Source organism: Symphalangus syndactylus, chromosome 1, assembly GCF_028878055.3.
Source record: "Symphalangus syndactylus isolate Jambi chromosome 1, NHGRI_mSymSyn1-v2.1_pri, whole genome shotgun sequence".
NCBI classification, from domain to species: Eukaryota; Metazoa; Chordata; class Mammalia; order Primates; family Hylobatidae; genus Symphalangus; species Symphalangus syndactylus.
In genome coordinates this window covers 45,396,677-45,412,690 of record NC_072423.2, presented here as the reverse complement: position 1 = coordinate 45,412,690, position 16,014 = coordinate 45,396,677, and the positions used below count along the sequence as shown (strand labels likewise).

The following is a 16,014-nucleotide window of genomic DNA, read 5'->3' as shown; positions in this document are numbered from 1 at the left end:
AGGCATATTCTTCTCAAGTACGAAGGAACAGTCTTCAGGATAGACTATTTTATGCCATAAAACAACCTCAATAAATATAAAATGATTGAAATCTTACAAAGTATATCTATCAACCACGATGGAATCAAATTAGAAATCAATAATGGAGAAATTTGGGGATATGAACAAAATGTAGAAATTAATCAACACCCTCTATATAGCCAATGAGTCAAAGAAGAAATCACAAGGAAAATTAGAGTGAAATGAAAAATCAATAGATCCCAACATTTTGGAAGGCCAAGATGGGAGGATTACTTGAGTCTCAGAGTTTGAGACCAGCCTGGGTAACATAGTGAGAGCCAATAAAAAAATTAGCCAGGGATGGTGGTGAGTGTCAGTAGTTCCAGCTACTTGGGAGGCTGAGGTGGGAGGATCACTTGAGCCCAGAAGGTCAACATTGCAGTGAGCCTTGTTTGTACCACTGCACTCCAGCCTAGGTGAGAGTGAGACCCTGTTTCAAAAATAAATAACTAAATAAATAGTGAAAATAAAAATAAATGAAACCAAAGTTCACTCTAAAAAAAAGTCAACAAAGTTGATAAATATGTAGCTAAATTAAACAAGAAAGTAAGAGAGGAAATCAAAATCAGAAAAGGAAGTAGGTAACATCACTTCCAAAATCTCCAAAATTTAAAAGTGTTTTGAAGGAATATGATGAACAACTTTATGAAAAAAATCAAGATAATGTACACAAAATTTTATATTTTAATTCCAAAAGCAACCACTAGAAAAAAATAACTCAAAACAATAATTTAAAAATCAACAGAAGATGGCCGGGTACGGTGGCTCACGCCTGTAATCCCAGCCCTTTGGGAGGCAGAGGCAGGCAGATCACAAGGTCAGGAGATCGAGACCATCCTGGCTAAAATGGAGAAACCCCATCTCTACTAAAAATACAAAAAAAAAAAAAATTAGCCGGGCCCGGTGTGGGGCGCCTGTAGTCCCAGCTACCCAGGAGGCTGAGGTAGGAGAATGTCGTGAACCCGGGAGGTGGAGCTTGCAGTGAGCCGAGATCACGCCACTGCACTCCAGCCTGGGTGACAGAGCGAGACTCCGTCTCAAAACAAAAAACAAAAAAAAAAAAAACAAGATTTAACATAATACATTAAACAATATTTAACAAAAAGAAGGCAGTAAAAGGGAAATAGAACATTTCTTAAATGAGAAAAATAAAAACAAATTGTAAAATTACTAAAATTGGCTCCAGAAGAATTAGAAATTCTAAACAGAACTAAAACCAAAATAACAAAATAGTAATTAAGATTTTCCCACCACAGGCCGGGCGCGGTGGCTCACGCCTGTAATCCCAGCACTTTGAGAGGCCAAGACAGGTGAATCACCTGAGGTCAGGAGTTGGAAACCAGCCTGGCCAACGTGGGGAAACCCTGCCTCTACTAAAAATATAAAAATTAGCCAGGCATGGTGGCGGGTGCCTGTAGTCCCAGCTACTTGGGAGGCTGAGGCAGGAGAATTGGCAGGAGGCAGAGGTTGCAGTGAGCTGAAATCACGCCATTTCACTCCAGCCTGGGTGACAAGAGCAAAAAACTCCGTCTCAAAAAAAAAAAAAAGATTTTCCCACCACAAAAAGCTCAGGCTTATATGGCTTCATGAGAAAATTTAACAAACTCAGAAAATCTGTAGAGGAAGTAAGTCCTATCTCACTCTATGAAGCTAGCATTACCTGAAATGTAAGCCAGAGACATCAATAAATAAATAAATAAATAAATAAATAAATAAATAAATAAATAAAATGAAAGACCAATTTAGAGATGAAACACTCTCAACAAAAATTAGCAAACTAAATTCAGCAATATGCAAAAAGGATTTATACCATGAACTAGTTAGATTATTCCTGGAATGGACAGTTAGTTTAACATCCAAAAATCAATTAATGTAATACACTATATTAATAGAATAAAGAAAAAATGTGTGTCATCTTTAACAGACACACATAAATGAAAGCTGACAAAATCAAACACCCATTCATGACTTAAACTTGCAACAGACTGGGAAAATAATGGAACTTCCAGCTGATACAACAGACCTTTGGAAAACCTATAGTTGGCATTCTATTTATTGGAAGAAGACTGAATTCTTTCCCACTGAGATCAGGAACAAAACCAGGATGTCTATTCTCCCTATGTTTATTCAAAATTTTTGTGGAGTTTGTTATAAGCCTAACAAAGCCAGAAAAATGGAACATACATTATCCAAACAGAAAATGAAGAAATAAAATTGTCTTTATTTGCTGTTGACATAATTGCCTGTGTGGAAAATCACACAGAATCTAATTTTTAAAAAGTACTATCACTAATATGTAATTTTGTCAACTTTTTAGAATAAAAGAATAGTAATAAAAAATCAATTATATTTCTATATGACAGCAATGAGCAATTTGAAATAGAAAAATTTACAAAAATTGTGTTAACAATAGCATACACAATGTGTAAACATAGAAGAAAATCTGACAAAAGATGTGCTCAGCTTTGTGCAGTGGCGGTATTGTAGCCAGTGAGGTTTACCTGAGGTGCGATTACTGCTAATTAAAAGCTTTTCCCAGTACCCTGCTATGACAACTTGCAATATAGTCAGCATTGGCCATGTTTGACTGTCTCCATGAAGACTAAGAAAAAAAATATGTGCAAGCATATAAACTAATAACTCTAATATAGTACTAAAATAAATTAAAGAATACCTAAATAAATGGAGAAATATATACAATTGTCATGAATTGAAACATTCAATATTAGCTCATTGTCCTTTAATTATATTTTTGTAGATTCAATCCAATCTCAAACAAAATCCTAGCAGGCTTCATTTTTAGATACTAAAAAGTTGATTCTAAAATTGATATAAAAATGCAACAAATCTAGAATAATCAACACAACTTAGAATAACAAAATTGGAAGATTTATACATTTGACTTCAAGACTCAATATGAAGCTACAGCATTTAAGACCACGAATTGTTGGCAAGAAATAAAAAATAAATCATTAGAAAACGATAGGCTGCGAGCAGTGGCTGACACCTGTGAGCACTTTGGAGGCTGAGATGGGAGGATCACTTGAGGCCAGGAGTTTGAGATCAGCCTAGGAAACAAAGTGAGACTCCGTCTCTACAAAATATTTAAAAATTATCCAGGCATGATGGTGCATGCCTGTTGTCTCGGCTACGCAGGAGACTGAGGCAGGAGAATTGCTTGAGCCCGGGATGTCCAGGCTACAGTGAGCCATATTCATGACACAGCACTCCAGCCTGGGTGACAGAGTGAGATCCTGTCACAAAATAAAAAGAAAAGAGAAAATGATAAAGACTGTAAAAATACAATCATATATGGCTACAATTGATTTGTTACAAAGATGCAAAGGCAATCCAGTGGAGAAATTATAGTGTTTTTAAAAAGTTGTTAGATCAATTTAATACCTGTACATAAAAATATAAACTTTCACCCATACCTGTTGCCACATTTTTTAAAAAAATTAACTAATAGGCCTAAACATAAGCTAAAACTATAAAAGTTTTAGTTGAACACATAGGAGGAAAATTTGACTGTGGTTTAAGCAAAGAGTTCTTAGATAACAAAACCAAAGTCTGACTTACTTTAAAAAATTATAAATTAGACTTCACTAATATTAAGATCTTCTGTTCCTTGAAAGACAATGTTAAAAGAATAAAAAACCAAGACATTAGGGAATATTTGCACATCACATTTTTGATAAACAACTTGTATCCCGAATATATAATTTTCTAAATTCAATAATAAAAAAAATTTAGCAACAGATTTTAACAGAAACTTATCAAATAAATGCAGAGATGACAAATAAGCACATAACACATGTTCAATATCATTATTCATTAGGGAAATGTAAATGAAACCACAATTAGACACTGCCTCACACATTAAAAGGTCTTAAATTGACACTACTGATGGCATCAAGTACTGCAAGGATTTAAATCAAGTGGAACCTTCATAAACTTCTGGGGGTTTTGTAAACTGTTGTAACTACTTTGAAAAACAGTTCTGCAGTTTTGTAAAAACACTTAGCGCATAACTCAGTTATCTGACTCCTAAGTATTTACTAAACAGAAATGAAAGCCTATGTTTATAGAAAGACCTGAACATGAAATTTCACAGTAGCTTTATTTGTAATAGCCTCAAGGAAATCAACCCAAACGTCATACATAGGTAAATGGACAATAAAATTGTACTATATCTATATGCTAAAATGCTATTCAGAAACAAAAGGTATGAAGTCTTTTTTTTTTTTTGAGACAGAGTCTCGCTCTGTCGCCCAGGCTGGAGTGCAGTGGGGCGATCTCGGCTCACTGCAAGCTCCGCCTCCCGGGTTCACGCCATTCTCCTGCCTCAGCCTCCCGAGGAGCTGGGACTACAGGCACCCGCCACCATGCCCGTCTAATTTTTTTGTATTTTTAGTAGAGACAGGGTTTCACTGTGTTAGCCAGGATGGTCTCGATCTCCTGACCTCGTGATCCGCCCGCCTCGGCCTCCCATGAAGTCTTAAGACATCTATAGACACTGGTGAATCTTAAACAGTGAGGCTAAGTGACAGAAACCCAAAAATAACAAAAAATACAGATTGCAAGATTCCATTTTATAAAAACATTAGAAAATGAAAACTAATTTATGTAAAGCAGACCAGTTGCTGTCTAGGGGTGGAGAGTTAGGAAGAGGTGGGAGGGAGGGACTATGAAGTGTCATAAGGAAACTTTTGGGAGTGGATAGGTGCAGTGGCTCACACCTGTAATCCCAGCACTTTGGAAGGCCAAGGAGGGAGGATCACTTGAGGTCAGGAATTTGAGACCAGCCTGGCCAACAGGATAAAACCCCATCTCTACTAAAATTTCAAAAATTAGACAGGCGTGCTAGCGGGCACCTGTAGTCCTAGCTACTGGAGAGGTTGAGGCAGGAGAATCTCTTAAACATGAGAGGGAGAGTTGCAGTAAGCCAAAATTGTGCCACTGCACTCCAGCCTGGGCAACAGAGTGAAGCTCCATCTCCAAAACTAAAAATTAAATAAAATAAAAATGAAACTTTCAGGCGTGATTGATATATTTGCTATCTTAATGTGTTGATAGTCTCACAGGTGTATACATACATAAGAACTTAACTTGTACATTTTAAATATGTGCAGTCCATTGTATGTCAATTATTCCACCATATAAGTGTTTAAACACACACACACACACACACACACAAAACAAGACAGAAGTAAATGTTTCATTCACACAATCTTCATGGACAAATCTTTGCTTCAAAGGGAGGAAAATCATGAGGTCAAAGAAAAAACACTGCATTTCTGAGATAGTAATAGAGAAGTAAATATGTGTATTCAATGTTCAATGTACAAATTATTGAAGTCTTTTTGTCCTTTTTTCATCTCTCCCAACTGTAATTGGAATAGATCTAGTTTACAATAAAATAAATTCAGTGAAGTTTTCCAAACAGCAATGAGAATGAGCATTGTGGCTCATCCAGAGCTCCAAAAAGCAACTGCTCTGTACTTAAGGAAATCTTGTTTTTCCTCAAAATTTTATTTGTCCTTGGGATTTTAATGACTTTTAAGAATGTTTTTCCTTATACCTTTGGGCTTCAGTTTCTTCGTATGCAAAATCGAGTCATGAAGATATTTCTACACAGCCAAGATGTTATAGGATAATGAATTGCTTGATAACCCATTGTAATCTTTGGCAAAAGAACAAAGCATTATTATTGTTATTAAATATTATTAGCTGGAGTATGGTGCTGAACTGATAATTACTTCAAGTAACACTTCATAAAATGCTAACTGTAAAGTGTAGATAAATTTATGTATTCATTAATATCATACCTGCTATGAACAAATATTTTGGAGGATTGCCAACATCATTTCTTTCACAGTGTTAGTAAATTTTAATTTATATTCAAACCCATTGCCTCAGTTCCTCACATTCAACTCTCTTCAATACTAATTTAAGTTCTTTGAGTTGAATAAAACTAATTTATTTGCCTCTTTCATTATAAGGATAACAGCTTGCAATACAGCATTATGAGAAGATCTCCCACTTCCCTTGAAACACAAGTTTTATTGTTTTACTTTTACATTATAATGTTTCGTAAGTAAAAAACTAGCTATAGAAATTAAGGAAGTTAGGAGTTAGAATTTGGGAAATTAAAACAATACTAATACATATTTAAATATGGTTATGTTAGCAGAACTGATCACACACACATTGTTGAATTTCTCAGAAATGCTTTTCATCAGAAATCAATTTTATTGTCATTTCAAAATACACGTCATGAACTCTGCAATCAAAACTGTAAGAGATCAACAACAGACAAGAGATGTGGTCCCTGCTATCAATCCATATAAATATTATTATACTCATATCCCTGTATATGATCTAGAGGTGAAGTGCATCATTTATCAGCTACTTAAGGAAAGCCCTGGTGTCTATTGGCCAGAGTAGGCTGTTCTGATCTCAAGGAGACTGCCCCTACTTCTTTTATTATGAAGAATTTCAATACTGCAGAAAGTTAAAAGGCCAATATAATGAATACTTATATACTCTTCATCTGACCCCACTAATGGTTTACATCTCACCGCATTTGCATGAAATCTCCTGCTCTGTTTCCATATTTACAAATCCATTTTAAAATAATTTGTACACATTTCTAAGGCTAATTATGTGTTCTGAACAAAAGGAGTTACTTTTGGCCATTGAGACAAAATTTTGTCACTGAGGGAAATAAGTCAAGTCCAGGCTGATGATGTATGGACATACCTAAAGAAACCAGGTAAAGAGACTGCTGTTTAGGCATGGAAAGTTTCCTTTGCTATCTGGATAAGCACCTAGTGTAGGGATGACTCCATAATTTATTCCCTGAACCAGGGCACTTCTGAGAGTAAAAGAAGGCAGTTTTAAGATGTACACCAGGACTGAAATCCCAGGTCTTCTGGGCCTTTGGGCCACCCCACCTTGAGTGCACAGTGTAGGAGCAGCTGCTGAGAAGTAATTTAGGCACTAACTTGGGTGCTTAATTTTCCTCTAACAGACACATTCCCAGATGACAACAGGGTACTCTTCCAGCTCATGAATCTGGGGCACAACTTCCAGTGTAGACTAACTTATTGGTCTTGAAAAAAAAAAGAGAATTTATTTCTTTACCTGAAAAGAATTCCATGCAACTAAAAGACAATTTATGTCAGCTGTAATCAAGGTGATGTTCTGGGTCAGCTAGTCAATGCGTTGCACTCCCTGGACACTCAAACTCCACCACTGCTACCAAGTCTCCAAATAATTTGTCATGAGTTCTTTAGACAGTCACGTGAGAAATGATCAAAGGTCAGATATCTGGTCTCTGGACAACACAGGACTCTTTATTCCTAAAGCAGACATCTCCAAGGGAAGTATTTATCCAAGTCTAGTTTTGTTTTTCCATCTGAATGCAATTCTGCAAATCAAAATGACCACTTTCAACCACTGTATGATCTGTGTACACCCTGTAAGTCACCCCTCCTATAAGTAGCAAGCAAGTGTGGGCATGTAGTCTATTACCGGGAAAAACAAAATGCAACAATAATCAGAAAAGTTGGCAAACTCAAGTCAACTTTCATCAACATCAAGGTATTTGTAGAAAAGACAGAGTAAAAAAGCATAAAAGATGTGGGTGTTTTAAAATAATGTAAATCTCCGGAGACTCTGTCTCAAGTCAGTATGGACTCCTCTGGCTGTGCAAAGAAGTAACTGGCAAGCATGACTGCATGTAATCAGCAGGAAAACCATATCCTAAAGACTGAATGTCCCCTCTTGGACCTCACAGAAAATCTCCTTTCCAGTTCAGGGCATTCCTTTAGCTACTATCCAGACCACATGGTCACTAGATCAAGGGGCCAGTGAACTTCATGCTCAGGTGCATGTAAGGAGAGAAAGAGCAGCTTTCCTAAGAAGGGAGGTAAAGCATTATTTAAAATAACAACAACAAAACAACCAAAATCATCTGGAATTAACTGATAAGATAACATGGTCTTTCTTAAGAATCCATCTGTAACATATGACTGGGCTCTGATCTGCTCAGGGAGACATCAAGGAAGAGGTGTACATTGAGCTGTGATTTGACATGTGGATAAGAGGGGAATGGGTATTGGGAATACCCATTCTTTCAAGGAAGGAATGAAACAATTGAAGATATGGAGGCTGAAAACTGATATAAGTCAATGTGTTAAGTAGATGCGTAAATTTGTATATGTTATAGGTTTCAAAGCACTTTTATTTTTATCATTTTATTTAGTCATCTTAACTAATATTGGAGACAAACTGGAAAATATTATCATTTCAAAATTATAGATGGGGAAATTTAAACAGAGAAAATTAACCTGCTTAAGTGTCTTTGGGTTTTAAATGACAGAGTTGAATCTAGTTGACACATATTTGAATGTATTATTCTTATATGTTTTAAGAACACGTATGTTTAAGTTTACAGATAAACTGAAGTTCAGAGAATTCAGCACATAAGTCATAGTCAATATTCAAACCAGGGGTCTCAGGTTCCATATTCCAGATCTCTCACTATTTCATATTGACTGAAGAAGAAGAAGAAAACAAGAATGAGTGTCAAAAACTAATCCAAAAGGACAAAGTCGGGGTTGGGGGGGGAGTTGTGATCCAAATAAAATTATGGGTTCCAATAAGAAATAGATGTAATCTCAGGGTAGAGATGAATCAGGTAAGTGCCCAGGGGCAGCAAACAGGATTCCAAAGGTTCCCAGTGAGCTTCTCCAGCTTTTAGTCAATCCTGGAAACAAATAGTGTATTTGTTTCTATCTCAGCTTTCTCACAAGTTCTCCTGTGCTTATGGAGTTCTTCTCCCTGTACTTTCACCTGCACCATCCCTTGGGGTCTAATTCCATTATTGCTGCTCGGAATTCATCCATCTTGCCGTGAGCGGAGCTTCTGCAGCACTCACCTATGAAACTCACTTTAAAAGGGCATAGTTCTGTGTGCATTGATGAGGACCCACGTACGTCTGTTGATGCCTGGGCCAAGGAAACATAGAACATTGCTTTTGGGTTTTGCTGAGAGCAGGATGCTTTCTCAGCAAATCATGCAGCTTCATTCCTGCTGCCTTTACACAGATCAAGGAGTCACTTTACTTTCTAAATTCTAATTCCTGACTTTCATTGTAACAATTTTATATTTTGAATAATTTTGAGGGTGGATAGATGCATTTTGGACTTATCTGCTCCATATTTCAATACTCTTTTCAAAAGCGAAGGAAAGCCAAAAGTTTGCCGTGTGTGGAAGCCTGAAATCTTGGCTGAATCCACTTTTCCCTCGAACCTAGTGTACAATGGGATTTTCATCCAGTACCAGTTTTGACGGCAAGCTGGGAAAGCACGGGTGTTTGGAGGCTAAGGCTCCCATTCTTTCATATGCAGAAAATGAGCAATATCTCCTGTTTCCTGACACCCATCACCATTCCCCTCCTAGCACTGAAGGAACCGATCAGCATGATCACATTGCATTTTGGCTCCTATCTCTCATCCTTCTTGCTTAGACCAGTCACCCCCCAAGTCTCTCACCATTTGGCTTTGCTCTTTGAAACTGGTGGAAACTTAAGTATAAGATATTCAAGCTTTGTTTCCTCATCACTATAAAGGGCAATGCTGTTGTCCTGGTATCACTTGGAGCTCTAGCTATGACCTGTGTGCTCCAGAAATCTGTACTTCAAATGGGGCTTCTTGGTGTGGTGGTACAGATATTTTAGAAGTGCTAAGAATCCATTGTAATTCCTAAAGGAATCTGAAAAGGCCCTTCTGAAGTCCTTAGCTGGAGGCATCATGTAAGGGATAGGGGTGTGCAACCCAATATGGATGCAATCATGACAATGGTATATGGCCTATGTGACTTACAACAAGTTTTTATTTACTCACAGAGGTTAAATTTTTTTTTCCATCATATACTTTACTTAGCACTTTAAAAGCATTTTTAATATTTAGCGTGGGTTTGATATCATTTTTATTCTCAGTATAGAGATTACGAGGCTCAGAGCTTTGAGTTACCTCTAAAAGGATTACATATACCTGATAATTGTCAACTGTAATTTGAACTCAAGTCTAAGTGATCTGAGAGTCAAAGCTCTTACTCACTACTTTTACCCACTTATGTAGTCAGTTCTCTTTGTCGAGTAGGTATAACTGCCCTCTTTTCTCTGTATAAGTGTCCTGATAAATATTCATTGTTCATCTTTCTTTATGAAGCCACACTTCAAAAAAAATTTCTCCTTCATCCAAAGGCATTCATTTATTTGATCACTCTTTATTGAGCAGCTTCCTGTCTGAAGCACTGTGCTGAGGATAGAATGAGACATAAATTGCCATTTCTGCTTTCAAAAATATTATTGTTTATTCAGGAAGACAAATAAATAAACATTAGGGAATAGTAAGTATTTTAATGGAGGTCTTTCCATTGTACTATAAGAGTAGTACCTAGCATAGATGGGAAGAGAGATGGAAAGAAGGAAAGTCTCCTTGGAGGAAGATCAAACTAACAGTATAAAAAGAAAATATATTCTAGGCCAAGGAATGGCAGAGAGTCAAAAAAGAGCATAAAATTATCCCAACAGTTATAGCATGCAGTCAGGCATTTGCCTTTTGACATGTTGATTGTAATACGCATTTGACCTAGCTTAGTCACCTTGTTTTGTAATAGATCTTTCTTTATCTAAGTTCTGTCTCTCACCAGGGCTGAATAGTTCTTAAGGGGAGGAATAAACCAAGTCTTACGGCATCTTTTATCCCTAGGTCCCTAATCATAATCATCCTCTATAGCGGTGGTGGTGATAGCACAAAGGAGACGAAATAGGGAAAGAAGAGGAGGTGATATAGGTATACAGTTGTCCCTCAGTATCATTGCTGGATTGGGTCCAGGAACCCCGTGGATGCCAAAATCCACAGATACAGAAGTTCCTTATAAAAAATGACAAAATATTTGCATATAATCTGTGCACATTCTCCCGTATACTCTAAATTATCTCTGGATAATTGATATGGTAGTCTCCGTCAAAATCTCATGTGGAATTATAATCTCTAATGTTGAAGGTGGGGCCTGGTGGGAGGTGATTGGATCATGGGGGCAGTTTCTCATGGTTGGAGCTGTCATTGCGATAGTGAGTTCTCTCTCAGGAGATCTGGTTGTTTAAGGATATGGCACCTCCCCACTCTCTCTCTTGGTCTGCTCTTGCCATGTAAGACGTCTGTTCCCACTTTGCCTTCCACCATGAGTAAACGCTCCCTGAGGCCTCCTCAGAAGCAGATACTGCCATGCTTCCAGTACAACCTGCAGAAATGTGGGCCAATTAAACTTCTTTTCTTTATAAATTACCCAATTTCAGGTATTTCTTTATAACAATGTGAGAACAAACTAATAACATAATACTTAATACAGTGTAAATGCTTTGTAAATCATTGTTATACTTTGTGGGGTTTTATTTGCATTATTTTTATGTTATATTGTTATTTTTTCTTGTTTTTATTCCCTAATATTTCTGATTTGCAGTTGATTGAATCCATGGATATGAAACCTATAAATATGGAGGGATGACTGTATACTGAGAAGAGTCATGTTTTGAGACAAACACAGAACTATGAAAAAAAAAGTACTGAGCCCTTCTATTTCTATGTCTAGGATGAAACGTAAAGGGCCACACTGAAGAATTTTATGTTCCTTACTGCCCTCCCATCACAGACACAGAGGTATAGTTCTAATTACAGGGACTAATACAGGCTCTGAATACTTGGAACAAGAGAAAGACCTTATTTTCTTCAAGCTCTAACAAAGCACCAGGAATTAAGGGCAGTAAACCAAAGGAAAAATGTTCCATCATTATTTCCCTGTGTCTCTAGTCCAGGCTTCTTCTGTTAGGCAGTAAGCTGCTTTTTCTCCTGGAGATAGTAAGCAAGGTGAGCAAAAAATCAACAAAAACCTATGGGGATTATGAATTGGTGATAATATAAAGCATAAAATATAAATACATAAATTGAAAGAATGTGATTTTTGTGGTCAGGTATTTGGATGGTAAGCTCACAATAAATTCATTAAATCACTAATAATGAGGTTTAAATACTAAATCAAATAAAATTACACTGATTTCTTCTCAGGATCTTATGTTAAACAGGATATTATAAATTGTAGAAACTTGGTATCCAGTGTGAGCCATGACCACCAATAAACAGCAGACCTTTTGGGAACCAGAAATGAGAATCAAATGCATGGGTTTATATTCTATAGGAGTAGCAACTATCCTGTGATACACACAACTCTAGGTGCACTGGATGGCACTCTTCCATAATTATTATATTCATGTTATTAATACTAAAACAACAAAAACACACAATTTTGTTCACTAACTTTGTGCAGGGCACTGTTTCAATATTTATATGCAGCTATACCCAGAGTCCTTCTAGAATTCCTGCTATATATTTTATTCCACTCTGGGTGTTATTTATCCTTCATGGACCAGCTCAAAGCTATGGTTCTCATTTCAGTGTTCCTTGGTCTATTCAATGTAGCTGACCTCTCCTTGCCTTGGATATTTATAAACCTTGTTATCTGCATTATCATTTGACCTTTTACTGTTCTTTAATTGAGTCATAGCTTTTCAGCCCAATTAAATAATGAGATAATGAAAGGTAAAAATAAAAAACAAATTGTAAATATGGTAATAAGATACGAGATTTTACATAATATCTCAAATAGCACAGTCAATACCTATTCACTCCGTAAACATTTCTGTATTTATGACATCAGACTGGAGGTCAGAATATATGGAAACTATGTGAGATAACTTTTTATTTTCCATTGCAGTTAACAGTGCATAATGCAATAGTCTAATATCAGGGTCAGCAAACCATATATAACTATTTGGCCCATAGGCCAAATCTGGTAATGAACATTTGTTTGTTATTGTCTATAACTGCTTTCCCACTACAATGATTAGTTGAGTAGTTATGACAGAGACCATATGACCTGCAAAGATCATATTTACTGTCTGGCCTTAATTAGATTGGTCATTCAAGCAAATGGATTTAGCTGATAAACTAGGAAGAAAGCAATCAATTTGATATTGTTACATTCAAACAACATCAAATCAGATATTCTGAAATACACAGCTCTAAAATTAACACACTTTTCTAAAATATAGGATGGAAAATTATATAATTTGAAACTTTGTAGACAATAGCTACTCTAGGGTCACACCAAAACATGGTAGGCAAGTAATTCTTTCTTATCTTCCAATACTTCTTCCACGCTTAATGGTTTTGGACTTAAAGCACTGCCCTAAGTAAAAGTTATGTGGAGGAATGATGATAATTTAAAAAGACACGTGTTTCTAAACAAACTGCAGTAATTCATACCCTGGAATACTACTCAGCAATGAAAAGGAGCAAATTAAAAATATATGCAACAACTTGAATGAGCCTCAAGGAAGTTAGGTTGAGCAGGGGAAAAAAAAGCCAGTTTCAAAGGTTTTGAATGTTTGACTCTATTCATATAACATTCATGAAATAATTATAGAGAATAAATTAAGGGCTGCCAAGGGATAGGGGAAGAAGGAAAGTGGTTGCTACATGGGTGCCACATGCACACACACACACATACAAAAAAAAAATAACATGCAACTGGTAAAATATAAATAAGTACTGTGAATTATGCCAGTGCTAATTTCATGATTTAGGTATTTTGCTGTAAGATGTTAATACTGAAAGAGGCTAAGGGAAAGGGTCCACAGGACCTCCCTACCCATTTCTTTGCAAATTCCTTTCAGTGTGTAACTACATTTTTACAGGTTAAAAAGCAGTGCTTCAAAGTAAATAGAGAATGTTTCAAAATAGTCTCATTAAATAAACTATCTTCTGGAAGAGGAAAAAGTGTGGCGATAAGGAAATAGGAATTACATTAAATCTGTAAATTGCTTGGGGTAGCATGGACATTTTAACAATATTGATTCTTTCTATGAATGAGCACAGAATGTTTTCTCACTTGTTTGTGTCATCTCTGATTTTTTTGAGTGGAGTTGTCTAATTCTCATTTTAGAGATCTTTCACCTCCCTGGTTAGGAAGTATTTTATTCTTTTTGTGGCTATTGTGAATGAGATTATGTTTGTGATTTGGCTCTCAGCTTGGATGTTGTTGGTTTATAGAAATGCTACTAATTATTGAACACTAATTTTATTCTAAAACATTGCTGAAGTTATTTATCAGATCAGGAGGCTTTGGGGCAGAGACTATGGGGTTTTCTTGCAATAGAATCATCACATCATCTGCAAACGGAGATGGTTTGACTTCCTCTCTTTGTATTTGGATGCCTTTCATTTCTTTCTCTTGTCTGATTGCTCTGGCTAGGACTTCCGTTAGTGTGTTGAATGGAAGTGGTAAGAGTGGGCATCCTTGCTTTGTTTCACTTCTCAAAAGGAATGCTTCCAGCTTTTCCCCATGCAGTATGATGTTGGTGTGGGTTTGTCACAGATGACTCTTATTATTTTGAAGTATGCTTTTTCAATGCCTAGTTTGTCTAGGGTTTTTAACATGAAAGATGTTTAATTTTATTGAAAGCCTTTTCTTTATCTATTGATATGATCATGTGATTTTTGTTTTTAGTTATGTTTATATGGTAAATAGCATTTATTGATTTGTACATGTTGAACCAAACTTACATTCCAGGAATAAAACCTGCTTGATCGTGGTAGATTAGCTTTTTGATGTGCTGCTGAATTCAGTTTGCTAGTATTTTGCTGAGGATTTTTGTATATCTGTTCATCAAGGATATTGGCCTGAGGTTTTCTTTTGTTGTTGTGTCTCTGCCAGGTTTGATATCAGGATGATGCTAGCCTCATAGAAAGAGTTGGAAGACTTCCTCCACCTGCATTTTTTTTCTGGAATAGTTTCAGTAAGAATGGTACCAGCTCTTCTTTATGCATCTGGCAGAATTCCACTGTGAATCTATCTGTTCCTGGGCTTTTTCTGGTTGGTAGACATTTTATTATTGATTCAATTTTGGAGCTTGTTATTGGTCTGTTCAAGGATTCAGTGTCTTCCTGGTTCAATCTTGGAAGGTTATATGTTTCCAGGAATTTATCCATTTCTTCTAGATTTCCTAGTTTATATAAATAAAAGTGTTCCTAGTAGTCTGTGAAGATTTTTTGTATTTCTATGAGATCTGTAGTAACGTTCCCTTTATCATTTCAGATTGTGTTTATTTGATTCTTCTCTCTTTTTTATTAGTATAGATAGTGGTCTATCAATCTTATTTCTTGTTTCAAAAAACCAACTCCTGAACTCATTGATATTTTGCATGTTATTTTGTCTCAATTTCCTTCAGTTCAGCCCTGATTTTGGTTATTTTTTGTCTTTCGCTAGCTTTGGGGTTGGTGTATTCTTGTTTCTCTAGTTTCTGTAGGTGTGATGTTAGGTTGTTAATTTGAGATACTTCTAACTTTTTGATGTGGGTAATTAGTGCTATAAATTTTCCTCATAATACTGCTTTAACTCTGTCCCAGATACTCTCATATGTTCTATCTTTATTCTTATTAGTTTAAAAGAGTTTCCTGATTTCTGCCTTAATTTCATTGTTTACCCAGAAATCATTCAGGAGGAGGTTGTTTAATTTATATGCAATTATATAGTTGTGAGTTATTTTCCTAGTACTGATTTCAATTTTCTTGTGCTGTGGTCCAAGAGTGTGTTTGGTACAAATTTAGTTTTTTGAATTTGCTGAAGATTATTTTATGGCTAAATATGTGGTTGATTTTAGAGAATATGCCATGTGCAGATGAGAAAAGTGTATATTGTTGTTTTGGAGTGGAGAGTTCCGTAAATGTCTATTTGGTCCATTTGGTCCAATCTCATTTCCAAGATTCCAATGTAATTATTTTTATACAACTGTTGACATTTTTATGTTTGCCTTTCCTACTTTAT

At 36.1% G+C, this 16,014-nt stretch overlaps 1 non-coding gene across 1 annotated transcript; it reads left to right on the top strand.

Annotated features, from left to right (window-relative positions):
• The first annotated feature begins 2,521 nt into the window (after window positions 1–2,521).
• Window positions 2,522–2,662, top strand: LOC129461878 (U4 spliceosomal RNA). The gene has a single exon (XR_008650714.1). It is a non-coding gene; the product is annotated as a U4 spliceosomal RNA (small nuclear RNA).
• Window positions 2,663–16,014: the final 13,352 nt, after the last annotated feature.